We start from the raw sequence: 18,835 nt of genomic DNA on the forward strand, positions 1-18,835 counted from the left end.
ACAATTCTGATTTTTAAAATTTTGAATACCCCAAAATTAGGGCATACATAAATTAATTCTCATTTTAAAAAATATCTTTTTCTCAGAGATTTCACTTCATGCTTTAGTGTATTTCAGAGACTTTAGACTCCTAAGTTTTCTTCATTCCTGTTTCCAGAGTTCCATTTAGCTGTTTTTCCTTTTAGCTTTTTTTTTTTCCCTTTTTAAGTAGTAGGGTGGCTTTTACCTATAAATACTCTACCTTCCTTAGATTTTGCTAATTAATCTTTTAGCTCTTTGCAATAGCTCATCTACAAATTTAAGCACATATGCAAGACTAATCCCTAAAGCTCTGTGTAAGAGTACAAGAAGCAAGCAGAAAGAACAATTTCACCTTTACAAAATCCAATACTGCCCGAACTGTTTTCATCATCCCTTTAATTTCTACCAAGACCAAACCATGTGAACAGATACAATCCTCTTGAGCACTAAATCTCTCACAGTAGAGAAATAACAGTTCTCCTGTCAGATGTGGGAATCCCATGGGTTAGAGGTGTAAATATATTTCAGATAAAGTAACTATAAACCATCCTGCGTTAAGGCCAGGTGGAGGTGCCTACAGACAGAGAACTGTCTTGCTTTAAGATTCTTCAAAGATTAAGGTCCTGACCTTATTTCTCCCAAATATTCTTCAAGTTTGTATTTCTCTCTGAGAAGCAGAACACATCAGTTTTAGATAATGGTCTAGAAGAGAGAGGACTGCTTATCAGATGCAGCAGTGTGGGCACACACTGCACATCATCACAGATCTCCCAACCACCAGCAAATATGAAATGACCTTTAACTTTCATATTTTGATCTTATACTGAGCACAGTATGCCAGAAGTGAAACGTCGAGATAGAGCACTTTAAAAGGAAAATCATGGGCAAAGGGAAAAGATTTAATAATTAATACAAAATGGGATTTGGACTTCACAAGCAAGAATCACACAGGTATGAATGCAGGATATTGGAACAAGACTATACCACATTACAGCTGAATAAATACATTAGTAACTATTTTATAGTATTTGGCATACTTCAAAAGCAATTCTGTCATCTCACCTCATCCTGTAAAAAGCAGCAGTACACCTCCACTTTCCCAGAAGAGACAAGATTCAATTCCTAAGCAGTGTATTCTTTGCTATACAGAGATACCAAGATGCTTCTTTCCCTCACACTTGTATTTTTTGTTGTGAGATGGCTGTTACTGTCTGGATACAACCCTTGAATTGTCACTTGTCTTCATGTCTGACCACTAAATGATAGAGAGGTTTTTAACTGATTTTATATTTCGTGTTTAGAAGATAGGTGTCTAAAAAAAAAAAATTATCTAGTTTAGTCTGGGCCACAGGAGTGGATGTCTGAAGCTTCAGAGGAATTAAATAAAATAAAATAAAATAAAAAAGTCTAGGGGAAGGCATCACATCAAATTAAATTTATTACTGATTAATGCAAATCAGGGAACCGTTGTGTTTTAAATGACTATCCTTTCTAGACAGATGCTGGCATTACTGTAGATGTCTCACTGTACAGTAACAGCTTCATTCTGCTAAATAATAAGCAAAGCTAGAATCATAAACCAAACTGAAGGAATAGAGTAGTGTGCAATGAACATCTTCAATAATGTGTGTAAGAACTTTATTGCACACAGTGTTGGCCCAGAATTTTTTAAGGGAGAAAAAATCATAGAAATGAAAGATGTTCTGTAAAAAGCAAGTAAAATTATAAACTTTCTGTAATAAAAATCAAATATATTTCAGTTATACAAATCAATTATGTTTCTGTAATAAGGCAGTATGAAGGAAGAGATATGCTAAAAGTTTTTAAGATGAAGTTTTGGGTCAAAAATGGGAATGAATTTCAAGAACATAGAGAGACTATACCAGAAGTGTTTGAGAGATTGCCCATATGTTCAGTCAATGCACAGCTGCTACAGATCTAACTGAAAATGCCATGTGTAGAGGAGCAGCGGTCAGGTGAAGTTTACTTAGGAAAATGATACTGCAGAGGTCTTATAGTCCTGAGAATTGTCTGATCTGTCTTTTGCCTGAGGTAAGATGCTGAATTGATGCTCCCACCCCAGTTTGATCACTACTGTATTCACTTTTTATTTTTTCCTAGGAATTTAGGCTTATTTTAAAAGTTGTTATAACTATCTTCTACAGTTTCGGAGTGGCATTTTCTCTGTGTTATAGCTGGAAACCTGTCTCCAAGTGCCTTGACAGCCTCATGAACACTCTCTAGACTGTTAATTTCATCTGACATTTTCTTCAAACTGGTTTTCTGAGAAAAAAAAAGAGATCCCCGTAGTCAATCAGTTTTTGTATTCATTTATTCAAGCTGCTAACAGAGAAAGTTATCTTGCAAGTTGAAGAGGTATATGGGGAATCCTTGCCTTATGTGCCTAAAAAGGCATCTGCACATTGTCCTGGATAGTAATCTTGCACAACATGAATAAATCAGATGTTCCCTACTGGTCTTCCTTTAAGGAGTTGTCAGAATAAATAAAAATACTTCTCAAAGACTCACAGTAATTTCAGGTAAAGAAAATAAACAAAGAAACTTCCAAAAACCCCCACAAAAACTAGAGGGAAAGAACTATATAAATTCTTTTTTCTTTTTTCAAACAAATCATTATTTTGCCACATTAATGCAAATCATCAGGTTTTCTAAGGTAATCTGTCATTATAAACCCTAAATACTAAGCAATAACTAGCACTTAATGGAGACTCTGTGTTTCCAGTTTCCCTTAAAGCCAGTATGACGACTCTTTTTAACATGGTATTTTTTTACTCCATTCACTGTCTACCACCTTGGTCCCAATATGACAGAAACATAGCTACTTTCTCATGGGAATTTTAATCCATACCTTTACTATCAATACATTCTTGTGATATAACAAAAAATTCTAGTTTCTCAGTGCTCAGTTGTTACACAAAGATGTCAGATGAGGCAACTCGCAGTCCCAAGAATGTGTCCTAACACCTCACAACCTGCCTGGGTTATAACACAACTTTCAGTCAGGAGGAAAGAAGAAGGTTTAAAAGCTAATTATTTTTTAATTATTCAGAAAATTTCAGATTAAAAACAAATTACAAGATATTGGGGAATGATGTAATTGATATTGCCTGGGGTGAGTTTTTCACATGTTAGTAGAAAAACAGAAGAGGGGAAGAGGGAGTCCTGGTGTTTCTAATGAATAAACTTGGTCACGCTTCATGAGCCTTCTTGCTACTAATTCTTTCTCCTAAACCATATAGTCAGGCCACTTCTGGCTTGCTTTTCTTCAGGTCTTAAGATTATAAGCTTCACAATGTCATTCTTCCAAAAGCAGGAGTGGAGGGTTACCTTCATCCAGTAGCTAAGACACTCAATGGGAGTGTAAGGTGGGACATTAAATAAACTGACCTGCCACTGATTCTTTTCTTTGGACGAGGCTACGAAGAAAGTGGCCATGAGGTTATAAAGAAAGTGTCATCACCACCATGAGAGCCTGGGCATTTTGCCATTTGACCAACTGAAATTACACATTCTCTGAGCATGGGCAGGACTATTGGGAAAGTGTGGGAAATGTAGGTGCTTCCTACTCATTCCTCAACTCTGACAGAATTTAGGCACATTTTAGACACTTTGGTCCCAAGGTCACAGAGGTTTCTGCATGCGCAGAACTGCAGACATAAAGCAGCTGTCAGTGCTGACTGAATTAAGTGTTATTGGAGTTGATGGTGGAAATTTTGACCTTAATTTACATAAGAAAGATACAACACAAAGTTCACAACAGTGAGAGTTGTAGATCCAGTTGATCAACAGCAGAAAGAGTGGTTGTTAAAAGGTGAGGAGTTTTCACTTTGTGTCTCAAAGACGATATCTAAATAAATGCCTGAAGGCCATTAGACAAATAATTAAAACAGAGTAAATGATTTGCTATTCACCAGGTTGACTGTGGGGGAAAAAAAAAAAAAAGAGGCAGCAGAAAAATCTGGGCTCTTTTCATTCTCTGTCAAGGACAGCCAAATGTTTTTGATGTGTAGTCTGCACCGTCATTACAGATTGAAGCCAACATACACAACTGTCCAAGTGTTTCTTATCTCTCTCTTTCTCATTGACACACTGTGTTGCCTCAGGCTACCTTTTGTTGGCTGTCCTTGTTTTGCCTGCCTGCTTCATTTCTGATCCTAAAATCCTGTTCTGGGGTAAAAGACTTTTCTACTTTGTCATGGATACCTCTTGACTCTGCCCTCTGAGCCAATGGAAACAACAACGGGAATTAAATACATCTGTCTTGATATGACTTTATTTTTTGAACACACACTGCAACTCATAAAAATTATGTGGTAATGCTAAGCATTGGTCTGGTCCTATGGAAAAACTAGAAGCTGAGTCTAATCTGCAATAATACTGTGCTTTACTGCTACAACTATGCATGTTCCTCCTGTGAAATGAAGATGTCATAATCTCAAATTCTAAGTGCATCAAATGGCCCAATGTTTTAATTATAGCTACACCTTTAGAGAAGACCTGTATTTTCCAGAACTCTTATTCCATTATGAAACTACCCTCTCACAGATATCAAAGATCTGATTCTCCATTTGCATGAGCATAAATCAAATCCTTTCAGTGAAGCTAATGGATTTACTGTGTTATGAAGGAATGCAAAGTTCAAGCATTTAAAAAGTGCAATTCTGTGAAACAAAGGTGGAGTTTTTTGTGATCCTTGAGAGATTACTTATGACAGTATTCAACATATTTACTCTTGCAAATGGCAAATAATTTCTCCTTCATTTTCATTCCAGACAGAAAATGGTTGGGAAGAGTCACAAAGTAATACCAACCTTGAGCACTTATGCAATACTTCACATTTCAAGCTGCTTCAGAAATATAAACCAATTAAGCTGTCATTATGATTTATGCTAAGGAAGACAAGAAATATATAAACAAAGTCAAATAGAGATGCAAGGCTCCAAACTACAGTTCTGTGAATTAAAAATCGCAGAAACAGTTTAGGGATGTAAAGCACAGGGGACTGGGTTAATCCTGGAAAACGGGAGATAAAACCTTGGAGCAGACAGAGTAATAGCTAAGACATTGTTACCTACTTACTGGTGAATGGTCATGTCTTTCCGTATGCAACACAGAGCTTAAGTACACCACTTGTCCAAATAAGCATTATCAGCTTCATCTCTCAAACAACTATGGTTCATTAGCTCATTAGTGAATTTCCTGAGATATCTGATTTACAATGCAATTACCCCTAGCAGATCTGTCTTAACTGATAACCAAAGGGCAATTAAAATCAGTACCCACACCAGACCATTAGGTGGCTTAAAGAGAAATATCTATGCTACTGGTTCCTTTTGCAAGTGCATTGTTAACATTAGGAGCATAAATGTTAATTAGAGTAATGACTTCATTCTGCAATCTCTTTTCTACAAGGCCATTTGGATCAGAATCCAGCTCCTCTGTATGAAAGGGCAAGTTCTTTTTAATTAGGACAGCTACTCCATTGGCACTAGTAATAAATGAGAGAAGAGATAAAGGTCTCACACACCAAGGATTTTTCCATTTTTTTTGTTTGTTTCTGTGTAGCATTCAGTATTTCAGAAAAAAGCTTCAGTTTTAGTCAGAAAAAAAAAAATTAAAGTCCTCATTCTTTTAATGTTAATGTACATCTTTTACAAACATCTATTTGAAGCTCAGATACTCTCATATGGTCATTTCCGAGATAAATTCTCCTCCTCACATGCTTCAGTAGGTAGATCAGTAGCTTTAGGTCATTGCTATTCCACTGGATCATCCCCCTAAGGCAGGGGTCTGTGCCAGAGTGAGGCTAGTTAAGAAAAAGCTTCAAAGACCATTTAATTTCAAGCCTTCTCTGCTTTTGTGCATCTCTAGCCCTTCAATCACGCTCTGACCCTGTCAAAGCACAAGCATGCAACTGGGAGAGGACGGGCAGCTCCTAGCAACAGTGGAACCCAATGCTTTGCCTCGTGCTGACCTGAGCTTCAAAGCAAAGGGGCTCTGATTCCAACCTGGAGAAATCAGAACAGGAACAGACAAGCTGCAAAAAAAAAGTGTGAGCTGAGGAGAACGAATGAGGAACACAGGACTGCACTGGAAGGGCAGGAACCCTTCTCTTCCTCATCATTCTTGCCTGGATTGGCAAAGCCTTAGGCACCTTCAAAAGGCCTCTGCCACTTTTCCCTCTTAAAAGTTAGTGAGGAGTGTAGCTTTACCAGATGCTGCTGAGGCATTCTGGGAATTGTAGTTCTAAAGACTCTGTTGCACATACTCTGTTGAATGCTTGCATGTAATTGGCTTAGAATGTTACCTGTGTGACGTTGGACCATTTAAAACTACTATTTAAGGCTGTGACTCTTTGAATAAAGAGGCTTTCGTTACCCCACCACGTTGGTGTTCAGCTTGGTCCCCGTGGGACATATTTATTTATTATATTAATAACCGCTACATTTAGGATACATTATTACAGAATAGTCTGGATTCTTAGGAATCCCTTGCTAGCAATATTTCTTAACTCTGGACTTTTAGCTGTTGGGCATCTGCATGCACTGGGCATATGCTGTTATAACTCTTAGTGGCAAATGATGGTCTTGAGTCCTAAAGACGGTGCTGCATTTACACAGCTATTCCACATGCTCAAGCAGCAGGGTGCAAAGGCTGATCTTGATACTCTCAGAGGCTCTGAAGTACTCTGTTTCTGAAGGTTTTGAGACCCACAGGTTATATTCCTATCCCTGAAAGAGTGAAGAATAAGAAGGGCCAGATATACTGGGACTAGATGTGGATGCCAGTCTTCAGCTAGTTGATATGTACAAGTATTTTCTGAGCTCTAGTGCCAGTATGTGAGCATGTGGGCAAATTATGTGTGCAGTAGCATGATGTATAGTCCTCTACAGAAAGTAGTAACTAGCAGATAACATAAGAATACTCTATGGAGCAGCCTATATGTCCTCTTAGCAGCTGAAAATATGGCAACTTGTGCAGCTAGAGGTGTGCACATGAATATACCTGTGTTTACACACACACACAGAGATGGTAGTAATGTCATGTTCAAGCAAGACTTCTCATTCACTTACTTGAGAGTTTTGAAAGCATATCTTAGCTTGACCCTAACTAGGTCACCAGCAGTTGCCAGTAGGAATATGCAAAGGCCCTTGAAGAACAATTTCTTTGGGCAATATCAACAATCTCTTTTTAAGATGAAACACAGGAAGGAACTCTCTTACTCTGACATAGATTCAGAATAGCATTTCTAAAATCAGTGTCTTTAATCCTATAAATGACAACCAAGCAGAGTTCCTTATTTCTAAAAATAGTATGCTCTTTGTACATACTTATATCCAGTTAACACTCGGTCTGACTTGTTCATACTAAAGCATACTAAAATAGCAGGCCAAAATTGCAAAATTAATAATTTTGCATGAGGTTTGCCAAATTCTGCTCAGTTCTAAAGAGCTTTGATGGCCAGTTGTTACAGCTAAACTTGACTCAGTATGCAAAACTTACAGAATTGCAGATCTGCCAGTTTGAAGCTACATCAGTGTAATGACAAGGTGATACAGATATTGCTCCTGCTAGGGCACTACATATATTCTAACCAAAATTTATAGTAAATCAAAGGAATATGTAGTCACTACTATAAAATAAGTCAACAGTGTAAGCCCCGCTATTAATGGTTCACCGAGTCAGAAGATCAAAGGTGACCCAGGCATGGAGAATGCACAAGAATAGACTCTTCAGACAGAAGGCAAGATTAGATGATTACTGAGCAGGCTGCAAGGAAAAACTTACAGAGCTACTGTCAGTTCTGATTTTTAAGCTGGATGTTCCACATTAACAATGTCATTCAGAATGATCCTAAAACTTGCTGCTGTGTGCCATTAGTTAAAGTGCTGCGTTAACATATATTTCATCAGTGTCTCCCTCCTAGAAAATTTTTGTGTTTTCTTTGGAAATGCTGAATTTCTGTGCACATTTTATGTCCAGAAGAAAAAATTTACTGCTTTTACAGATGTCATTGTCACTAGATTCACTAACCTTGCTGAGCAAGACCTATTTTTTTGCGTAAAGTTCCCAAAATAGCTTTTGGACTGCAGCAGTGTTCAAGTTGGAATAAATTCAAGACTAGTGGAAGTTGTATCTGACCGCTATTGCTCATCATTGCCCTGTTACTGGACCACCATCCTTACTGATATTTCGCCCAAGTGCTCTAGCTGATTTTGTTTGAAGCAGAGCAGAGGAATCTATGCGAAAGAGAGGGGTGGGAGAAAGTGACAGTGAAGAGCCAAGGTGGCTGTTTCTCCACCTGGGCAGCTGGTGCTGAGGAGGATGTCTGTCAGTGTCCCAGGAAAGGAGTGAAATCCAGCTGCCATATTGAATTAACAAATCCAACTCAAACACTGCACAATAAAGGATGCAAATATGTTTTAACTCATTAACTCTTTTGTTTGGCCCTAGCATTACCTTAATATCCAACTCTTTTGTGTTTTATCTCTAAATCTCCTTTAGTTTTATGCAAGCTTGGATTAAATACAGACACCTCAAGTTAGTAGTCAAAAAAGCTCCCCAAATGCAGCACTCAGTGTCCTTCAGGTGACTGATAAACAAGGACTATTTTGCACCAAATGCATTGGAGAACTGACTAACTGGCAGTCCAGAAACAGGAATGGTAGTAAGTGTATGTAAATGTGTACTGGGTAAATGTGAAAGCACAACAATCAGGAATTCTTAATTCTGCTGGTATGTCTGTAACTTGGAATGCGGTTTGGGACAGGTCGCTTGACCTGTCAGTCTGTCTGTTCACTAAACAATAAGATTGTTTATGGGAGAGACAGTTTTAGAAGATAATTACCTGGCAGTTAGAAACCCTTGGACAAAATCCATTCAGAGGCTTTAGTGAAGAAAGTAACATATGGATTGCCATGAATATGCACGTTTTTTTCACCTAAGTGACATGTTTTACAAATAGCCACGCTGATTTTTTTTTCAATAAGAACTTTTTTTTTTCATGGAAGCTTTTGAGCTAAATTTAACCTGTCTACTACCACCAGCCACCAACTGAAAAGCAGGTTAACACACTAATAGACACATGTTATTTTCCTTTTTCTTACCTCCCTGGACATACCATTTCATGAGATGAAACTGAAAAGTTAACATGCAGAACTATTTGCTATGAGGAAAGGTAGAAAGTATTTGTTATTCAGCTGATTACATTTTGATTTAAGCAAAATTTGTTGAACTGAAAATAATTTTTGAAGGAATAGAAAAACAGTCAAATGTGAATTGTTTTAGCAAATCTATCCCTTAAACTTCAGATACTTGCATTCTAATATTTTGTCTAATTTTGATTATTGTTTCTTAGCAAACATATCATAAAAGAAGACATTTGAGATTAAGAGTCATATTTTGAAGAACTGTTTTGCCAAAGCATGCTTTGAAACTCACAGTTGTTTCCTATACACACTGTGAATCTTCAGTTTCAAAAACACTGGTACTTATTTAGACTGACTGAAAATGATGCAATTTCCTGGCTGATGGTGCTCTCTACAAAGCGGAACAGGGCAGGAAGGGCAGGAAGAAAACCAGAGGGAGCTTTCACCGGATAAAGGGGTCAATGCATTGCACAGCTACAATTGATGAGACACCTCTGGCACTGCTACTGTGTTGGGGAGGTGCTGCACTGACAAAGCCAAATACCTCTGGCATTATAAAAGCAGAGAGTGCTCCAGTGTTTTTTGGGATGAACTATGCAGATTTTAAATGGATATTTTACATTTACAGACTAAACAGACGGTGTGCTCTTCTGAGACAGCCCTATTATGCAGTTGCTAAGCAGCCAAAATCTCATGTGCACATGGTCCATGTGCCATGCGATGCCCAAGCAGAGTGCCTGCATCAGATCTGGGTGTAAAGGCACCTGTGCAGGCTCCTGCAGTGCCCCAAAAGGATGGCTGCGGTTCAGGGGGTCATGCCTGCACCTCACACAGAGCCTTCTCGCAATGCCCATTAACCATACAATCCCCTAATCATACTTGGGGCAGCTCTTCATGTGCAAAACTGCCAAACCCCACAGTGTCAAGCCGGCAGTGGCACACTGGGAATGCCAAAACTATTAGATGGCCCCATCTGCTGCAAATGCGGAGGATGCCAGAAATAGATTCAACCATGATGCTATGCAACAGCACCTGCACCAGGCAAGTCACAGCTTCTGACCTGAGCATGGGCAAAAAAAGGACTCCTGCTTTGGGATTACTCCAAGTCTGACCTTGTCCAGCCTGTTGGCATTTGTCACTACTGGAAATGTACCAACAGAACCAAATACTCCTTGCAGCAGCGTTCTGCAGGAGCTAGTGTGATTCAACACAAGCCATCACTCTTCTTCCCTGTAGGAATCTTATTAATTGGTAAGAGGGGATTATATCTAGATTCTCAGACTATAACATATCATGGTATCTTTGTGGACACACCCATCTCTGAATTAACTGCCATTTGAATTGTTGTCTGTTTTTTACGAAAAAAAATCCAGTCTTAGTTCTAAAAATTTAATACATGGTAACCCTGAGTATATCATTGTTTGCCTCCATTGCTAAAAACATGTCTAATCTGAACAGGTTCAAGTTACAGCCAGGGGATCATGTTATACTTTGGCTGTGACACTGAAGAACTATCTATTACCTGTTTCTACAAACGTTGCAGAAATACTTGCAAAATGTGACAAAGTCACCCCTTCACCTTTATTGTGCTAAACCAAACAGATTCATGTCTGAGTATCCCACATAAATCATGCTTTCCAGTCTTTAATATTTCTTATGAACTGCTCTCCAACTTGTCATCTGCCTGCTTGAACTGTGTGTATCACAGCAGGACAGAGACAACAAGGAGAGCTTCAAGCAGCTTCATATGCAGAGATGATGTAACCTCCCAGGTCCTACAGCCACCTTATCTCTTTGCCCTAACACTACAGCAGCTCACGCTCATTTAATGTGGTTTGATATGCTCTTTAACTACCACAAATTATGACAAAAAAAATCATGACCTGCACAAATGTGCCCCAGACTAATAATTCCTTCATAAGAAAACTTTATGTTTATAACTCACTATCATTTACTTAGCTATGCTAATGCAGGTATCTCTGGAATCAGTCACCAGCCCTCCAGTCAGTAAAATACTTGTTTAGAGATGTCTGGATTTTGGTTTCTAAGACTGTGTATGTATAACCACACTAAAAGCACATACAGTTATGGTGTTTGTCTATCAGGAAAAAGCCTTTTTTATAAAAAATTTTATATCTACTGATGCATAAGAAAGATGTCTGTAGTGCTGTTACACAGATGGAGCTCTGAGAATAAAATGAATTAAGCTTAACAGGTACAAGCTAACACAGACAAATACTTTTTTTGAAATATTTGGCTTCCTAATAAACCATTATGACTGAAAAATCTTCTAGAGAGATGGATGTACTCAAGTTTACATAACAAGAAGACCTGTATCAAAATCTAAGAATATAATGAAATGTGTATATATACAAAAGTATCGATTTCATCCTCTTATTGACAGCAACTGCATAACAAACTGCTGGAGCAAAAATGATACATGAGATGATATTAGTTACCTCTACAGCTTTTTAACTGGAGAATAAATTATATACAATATCGTGAATGCATCACAGACCACTGAAAGGCTGTAACCTTGACCAAGCAAGCACAAAGTCAAATTTCAACTAATCTAAATTTTAACTGATGTAAATATGATTCTTCATACTCACTTTAACAATTTTTTTTTTTGAGTGCTCAAGCAGGAGGTATACTCTTATCAAGACTTTTATCAACATTCCACATTACAGAAACTCCCTAGATATTTTAACTCCTAGTTAGGCTACCAAAACAATTAGCTGTTCTCAGATATGATTTATTTAAATAAAGTCTTTAATAAAAAGATTAAAACTGTATATATCCATAAGTTATATAATAAATTATATTAAGTTTTCACTCATCTAGTTTCACACCCATCCAGGTCATAACATACTTAGATATTTGGTTATAGCTATAGTGTATGTTGGGGTATAAGAAAGATTGGAATCTGACTTTTAATCCTTGATCTGCTGCAAGCTACACTGATGTACAGTTTCTATCTGTTTAATGTGACTTGTTAAGGAAGACACCTTCCTAAATTATTCTTAAACACTCTGTGTCAATGACACATCAATAAATGTAGCTGAAAAACTACAGTTTTCACAAAATGACTGAAAAAAGCAGAACATGTAAAATTGTCTCAGGCTGTAACCTGATTCTGATACTCACTCAGGAAAAACTGACTTTTCACTGAGTGGGCAACAGAAAGAAGGAATTTAAGAAGGAGATAAAACCATTGTGTAGACAGAAAGCTTTAATGTTGGGAACCTAATTGATGTTATTTGGGGATAACTACAATCCACACTTGCTCTAAAAAGTGTTGTGCTTTTTAGTGTTCCAAAGGATCAGTCAGAACTTATTATTTATTTAGTACTATCAGTCATTTTCCAGGTACTTTAGAATATTACAAAATAGAGGCAGAAAAACCACAGAGTATTATCTAGTTCAGCCACTACCGGCACAGAGGTATTTTGTCTTGCACTACAGTTATATTGCTCTCCTGAGTTTATTTAAATATAATTAAGGTATATAATCATTCTTAATTAATACTTTTTTTTAAATTTAGTCATCTCCAAAAAAAGAAATGTATATAGTTAAGATAAATTCTGTTGAGAAAAAAAAATTAGAATCTAACAAATACTGTAATTTGAAAAGTGCACCTTACACATTATTTATTTAACCACCAGCTGAAGGCTCCAATTCCTCATAGTGAGAGGTGAATGGATGTTGCAACTTTATTGCTGTCAATGTTTCCTCCCCTTAAAGAATGAAGAACAACAATTACTTTTAGAATGATTTTACTGGTGCTGCTTTAAGTTCCTTTTATTTATAGTTTAATGCTCCAGAATCAAGTCACCAAAATTAGAATGTCAAATGAGCATGAAATAACATAAGGTAACCCAGTGGTGAAATTTCTCATGTGTCAAATGGACTTCATAGCTTTAGACTGAATTTGCATTTGTTCTAGTTTTAATTTCTAAATTAATTGTGCTTTACAAACTATATCTAAAGGTTTTCTTAAAAGATATTTGCCCTATAAAGCTCTTTAAATGCTAGAATTGTTAAAGACTGTTAAGTCAGGAAAACCTTCCAGGTATGTGAGGATACCAGTGAATTTATACAGCAGTGAGCAGAGGACAGTTCTGGGGAGAGTGAAATAGTCCTTGTCATTCTAGCCAGATATTATCCATTCTGCTTAAATGGTGATGCATGTACAGAAAAAGGTATGTGAGATTATCTAAGACATGTCTGGAGAGACACAGAAGTCTCTCCTACCTGTTATCTTTAACATTCCCTTCAAAATTCTATTCATATTTATGAAAAACCCCAAAGTCACAGGTCATTCAGAATGCTTCCGAAACATTTTGAATAACTCTTTTTTTCTTCACAATAGAAGTTTAGGATTTCATTCATTCTGTTTTTTATCCCTGAGACCTTCTTCTGAAACTGTCTTTCTGCAACTAAGACTCAAAGTGACACTAGTGTCCCATGCGCTAAAATAAAAAGTGGTTTCCCTGGCAACAATATCGACACAAAAGCTCTCATGATTTTATCTCTCACTCCTGTGTCTTCTTAATGGCTTGAATAATCCAAATAGCAGAGAAAAGCAACATGCTTCCTATCTTAATGAACTGTAATAGCTGAAGACAGCATGAAAGCAAGCAAAGGTATTTGTGCTATTTATAAACTAGTGGATCAGCTGACTCAGATTTACCAGCATTTGGAAAAATTTATATTATTTTCGGTGAGTCATTTAATGAGATGTTTTAATGTGTCAGCTGTGTGCAAAATACTCTTACACTTCCTTTTTACAAGCAGTTTGATCTGATAGCTATAACATATAGGGTATTAAGAGAAGCATGGGTTATATCTTCAGTACTATCAAGAGATGGGGAAAATCCCAGCAGTTAATTAACAGACCTTGGCCTTTTTAGCCATCAGCGCGCTTGTAGCAAGCGTGAGTAGAGCCCTTCTCAAATCTTCGTTCACGAATCCTAGCCATGATGATGAATTAACAGACCACAGAATGGAGTGGCCATTTGAATCCAGTGATCTGAAGAAGGCTTGAATCAGTTTGTGACTGGTTAGTCCTCAGTTGAATCCTCCCTAGACCTGTTACCAATTACAGAATCAATTAGGTTGGAGAAGACCTGTGAGATCATCAAGTCCAACATATGACTGACCACCACCATGTCAACTAGACCACGGCACAGTTTTGCCTATTTTGGGTTTCTCTTAACACTTCAGCTCATCCTATAACAGTCATTCTGTCTGCAGATTGATTTTCCCCATGGCTATGAATGCTGTGAAAATCTAAGGGAAAAAAAATGAGAAAAACTATAATTGTTTGGAAGGAGTTGTTATTAGTCTGCTTTTGTCACTTAGCATTCACACCATCTTTTCAGCATTTACTGTTACAGATAAGTGCCACTATTTATAAGATGGCTTATCCTGTACAGTTATTTACATTTTTGAAGTATAGGATTTTCCCCCCCCCCATACTACTGTGGGAACACGTACCATACCAGAGATACTAATGGTGGATGTGGTCTTCACAGCTACTTTTACACCAACCTGTCTTATACCATTGTTTCTGAGAACATCTGTCTAAAGAACACAATGATACTACAGTTTGTGTAAAGGGAGCCTTCTCAAACTCTAGCCATGACTAACTACCAAAGTTCCCTCCAGATTGTGGCTACCAAATGCTTGATAACACAAAGACCACAAGGTTACCACTAAGGAAACTAGAAATATTCATCTACAGTAAAGCAAAAAACAGAGCACGTTCCCAAATCTTCTAGTTTAATTCTACAATTGTGAGTTAGAGGCATTTGATACACAGCCAAATAGTTGTCTGAGATTTTATGCGATAAGAAATGTGTAATTTACAAATTCTTTGCTGGTTCTTCCGGGACTGAGAGAACATCTATCGTTAGCATTCACTGGATGCCAAGATCAAATGTATAAATATTACATTACTCAAACATGAATATAAATGAAAAACGGAGTGTGTGAAACTAGAGCATGAAGTGAACCTAGAAACAATTGGCAATGCCAGAAGTGGGGGGAAAAAAGATTCAATTGCTGCAGCAGAAAGTTCATGGTTAACATAATCAGAGGCTGACATTGAATTTTGTAACTTCAATCCATTTTGCTGCATGGGATTGGGCAAACAATAACAAATTCTGAACTTAGGTGTCTACCTTTAGTGTATAAACTCCTAGGATATACAGATCTGATGAGATCAGGATTACAATCCAGCTGACAAAGCACAAGTGCCCTCTGCAGCCTTAGAGCTGGTAAGATGCCTGAGGCATTCACACAGAACTGGAAGATTTGAAACAGGACCCATGGGAGACTTGTGCCCTTCTGGAATAGCAGCTGAAAGTCTGGTGAGACACACAAGGTCTGTCTGTACATTAGCATTTGAGTTTGGATCAGAAGCACATACAATGCAACCCCCCATCGCTCCTATTTACCACACATTGCTGTATTTACCATGCATGTGAAGCCACTTCAGAGCACACAAACTGTACTCCTTTCTGATGACACTAACACAGATGATGTCCTCTGTCCCCAAAGTATGGGCAATCTGCAAGACTGGGATAGAGCCTGACTCTGCAAGTGCAGAATTGGAACTTCTTAAGAGTTTTGAAGAGCTGCTCCTATATTACTGTCATACTCCACAGTGAAAAGGTAGTCTACATTCTCCCAAGTGATTCTAGAGAAGTTTGTTTAAACAGTTGAAATCCCCTGGCCTGATAGTCTCTGCAGAGTGGAGGGAACAGTTTGGTCCGTCCTGAATTGTCGTCTAGTGGCTGATCAGCTAAATCCCTCTCCAGGCTCCCCTTGGATAATTAACTGGGTCTCTTTGGAGTGGGACATCAGACTCCTAGACACGAGTACCTTAGCATTTAACTGACTCCAACCATTTGTATTAGCATCACAAAATCTTTTAGGGACAACTGGTTTTTTTGTTACCATCGCCAGTGAAGATAACTAGAAACTACAGTCTCTGTTGGCAGTAGTTGAAACGGTGTGGGTGATTTTGGGTATCTGATAGGTAAGCAGAGCTCTTTGATACTCTTGTCCCCGTGCAATATCCCTCAAAACTTCTACACTAAATATCAAAAGAAAACCTAAATGTCAAGTACTACTGAAATCTTTAATTCACAGAGAACAATTTGTGATTAACATACAAGTAAGAGGCACAGGGGCAGGTTAGTGCCTGTGAAAATCAATTTTCTCTTATTTGTAGCCAGATATTAGTTTCTGCTGTGAATTTTCATTTTAGCTTAAAATAGGAATTTTAATTCATAGCACTAATCAAAAGCTTCTCAAATCTTGTAAAAATTGTAAATAAACAACACTTATTCACCATGTGACACTAAGATGAGCCTTGTAAAACAAGCACATAAAAATTAGCATTTTAGATCAGAAGTACATATGGGAAAGATTTATTTTGTTCTTAAAGTTGGATTCCAGGGCCACTTAGGACAATAATTTCCCCAAATTACTTTCTCAGTCTGTGCTTTAGTTTACTTTTAATTTCTAAAATAAGAACTTTTCTTCTGCTTCTTTTTAAAAACATTCTCTACCCCAGAGGATTCTGCTGTCAGAAATTAACCCTGAGAGCTAGTTGAGATCCTTTCTTTTTAAATTTAATCTGTCTATTTTACTAATACTGCTCACAACATCCTAAATAACCTTCTTCCCTGCTGATATTTACACATTTCAAATATTTGAGAGCGTGTTTTGCAATCACTTTTTCATTGCAGGTATATTAATCATTTAATGTTTTCATTATCCTGGGCTCTCTGGGCTCGATTAAAAATTAAATTGAATAAATACATTAATAATCTGAGTAATCAGGTAAAATTCTAAATCTACTTTATCCACACTGCTTACAGCTTACTCCTCTGTCAGGTTTTGTTTCCTAAATTCAACTCACTTCAAACATCTTCTAACTCATGTCAGCACTTCTAAGATTTTTGCCACAAGTATTTTCAATCATCTTAATCTAAATTTTTAACCTAAAGTAAATAGATTCAAAAATCAGATAAATCTTCAGAAATGGTATCATTACTTCAGTTAATGCTGAGATAATTGATAACAAAACTGCTTAACACCAGAGGTGTGACTCCCAATACAGGATCCTGAGATTTTAAAGCCTCCTGGAATAATAAAAAATTCCGAGGATATGAAAGTATATGAGAAAATTTATGAGCCCCATTAAGTATACTATACTAATAGTCCATATCCACATGAAGTAAAAGCCAAAGAACATAACTATGAAGATGTGTCTTTCATTTTACAGTTTCTCAAATTTACTCATTCTTACTGCTTGAGCTCTGTGTGTGGGTTACTAGCTTGTGGATAGTTCATTTCAAGGATTATTAAAATTCTGAGCTATGATTAGTGATTTGATTTGAACAAAGAGTTCATATGTTATGGGTTATTACAGGAAGAATAATATGAAAAATCCTAAATGAAGAACAATAATGAAACAGCATGTTTATGGGAACACTGCAACAAATATTCAAACTGATTGTTGATGTATCTGCTGAGATTCAAATAAGCTGTAAGAGAATAAGAAAAATGAGAGTACAAACAAGTAGTGTACTAGAGTGAAGGGATATTTCAAATAGCATGCATCAAGACAATTTTTGGTAACTATCATTAAAATGTAATTTTAGCTGATAATGGAACACAAGTCAGCACCTTTGGATTTCAGCTTTTCCAGGTTCATTAACGGACCTGGAGGAGTACATCATAACTTTACATTCAGATAGAATGTTGATTTTGTGACTTTAAGACAAGAAAATGAAGGCTATAATATCCAACTCCCAAACTTCTTAATCTATCATAAGTCATTTTCAGTTTAACTACTTTCTTAGCCTTATGATAGCAATTTTTCTACTGGCAATAAGGTGCTTCTAGTCATTTATTTTTCACATTACATTTCATGCACACTGTATTCAGTTATATTTCTCAAAACTATAACTATCTTATGTGTTACAAATTTTACTTTTATAGTGTCATTAAATGTTCTTCAAATATATACCCTATGATCTGCTTTCCAAACACTCAATTCATTCCTTTTTGGAATGTACATCTTTAGTATAGGGTACTGTGAAAACATAAGTATTGATTTTGGAATTAATATTTTAAACACATATAGAAAAAGTTAGAATTACATCATGATTATTTTCACCTTGTTTTAATAGAATATTTCAGCTAAATGGTGTGTGACAGCTTTGCCCCAGTAACAAGATGACTAGAGAAAGACAGTTTCCATTAATGACTGCAGCTGCTCCAGTATGAGACACAGTTCAGAAGCGTTATTGTACTGGTAATGAAATTGCACCTCACAACTCAAACATTAAACTATGGACATGAATCACCTGAACAAGACTACTGTGAATCTCCTGAGAACCAAATCCCACTTGCCCACTCAGTGATCCAGTTGTGTTCACTATCACAAATCAATTTCCTTTGCAAATTTATAGAACACATTGTTTAAAATAAAGGTCTTTGGTTCTTTAGCATGGTCTTTAAGTATTAGTTGTTTAGTCAGAACTTTAACAAAATTATTGAAATTGGTGATGATAAAATTATGAAAAGCAACACACATTTTTTTCTAGCTTTAGATTTTGTACTCT

The 18,835-nt window shown here is 36.9% G+C and overlaps 1 protein-coding gene across 1 annotated transcript in view; it reads right to left on the bottom strand.

Annotated features, from left to right (window-relative positions):
• LOC114067798 (membrane-associated guanylate kinase, WW and PDZ domain-containing protein 2-like) overlaps positions 1-18,835 on the bottom strand; it is a gene marked incomplete at its 5' end in the record, with an annotated part of 514,387 nt that overhangs the window by 260,764 nt on the left and 234,788 nt on the right. The window lies entirely within an intron of this gene.

Source organism: Empidonax traillii, unplaced genomic scaffold, assembly GCF_003031625.1.
Source record: "Empidonax traillii isolate 1590-97213 ecotype Southwest subspecies unplaced genomic scaffold, ASM303162v1 scaffold968:size590757, whole genome shotgun sequence".
Classification (NCBI taxonomy): domain Eukaryota; kingdom Metazoa; phylum Chordata; class Aves; order Passeriformes; family Tyrannidae; genus Empidonax; species Empidonax traillii.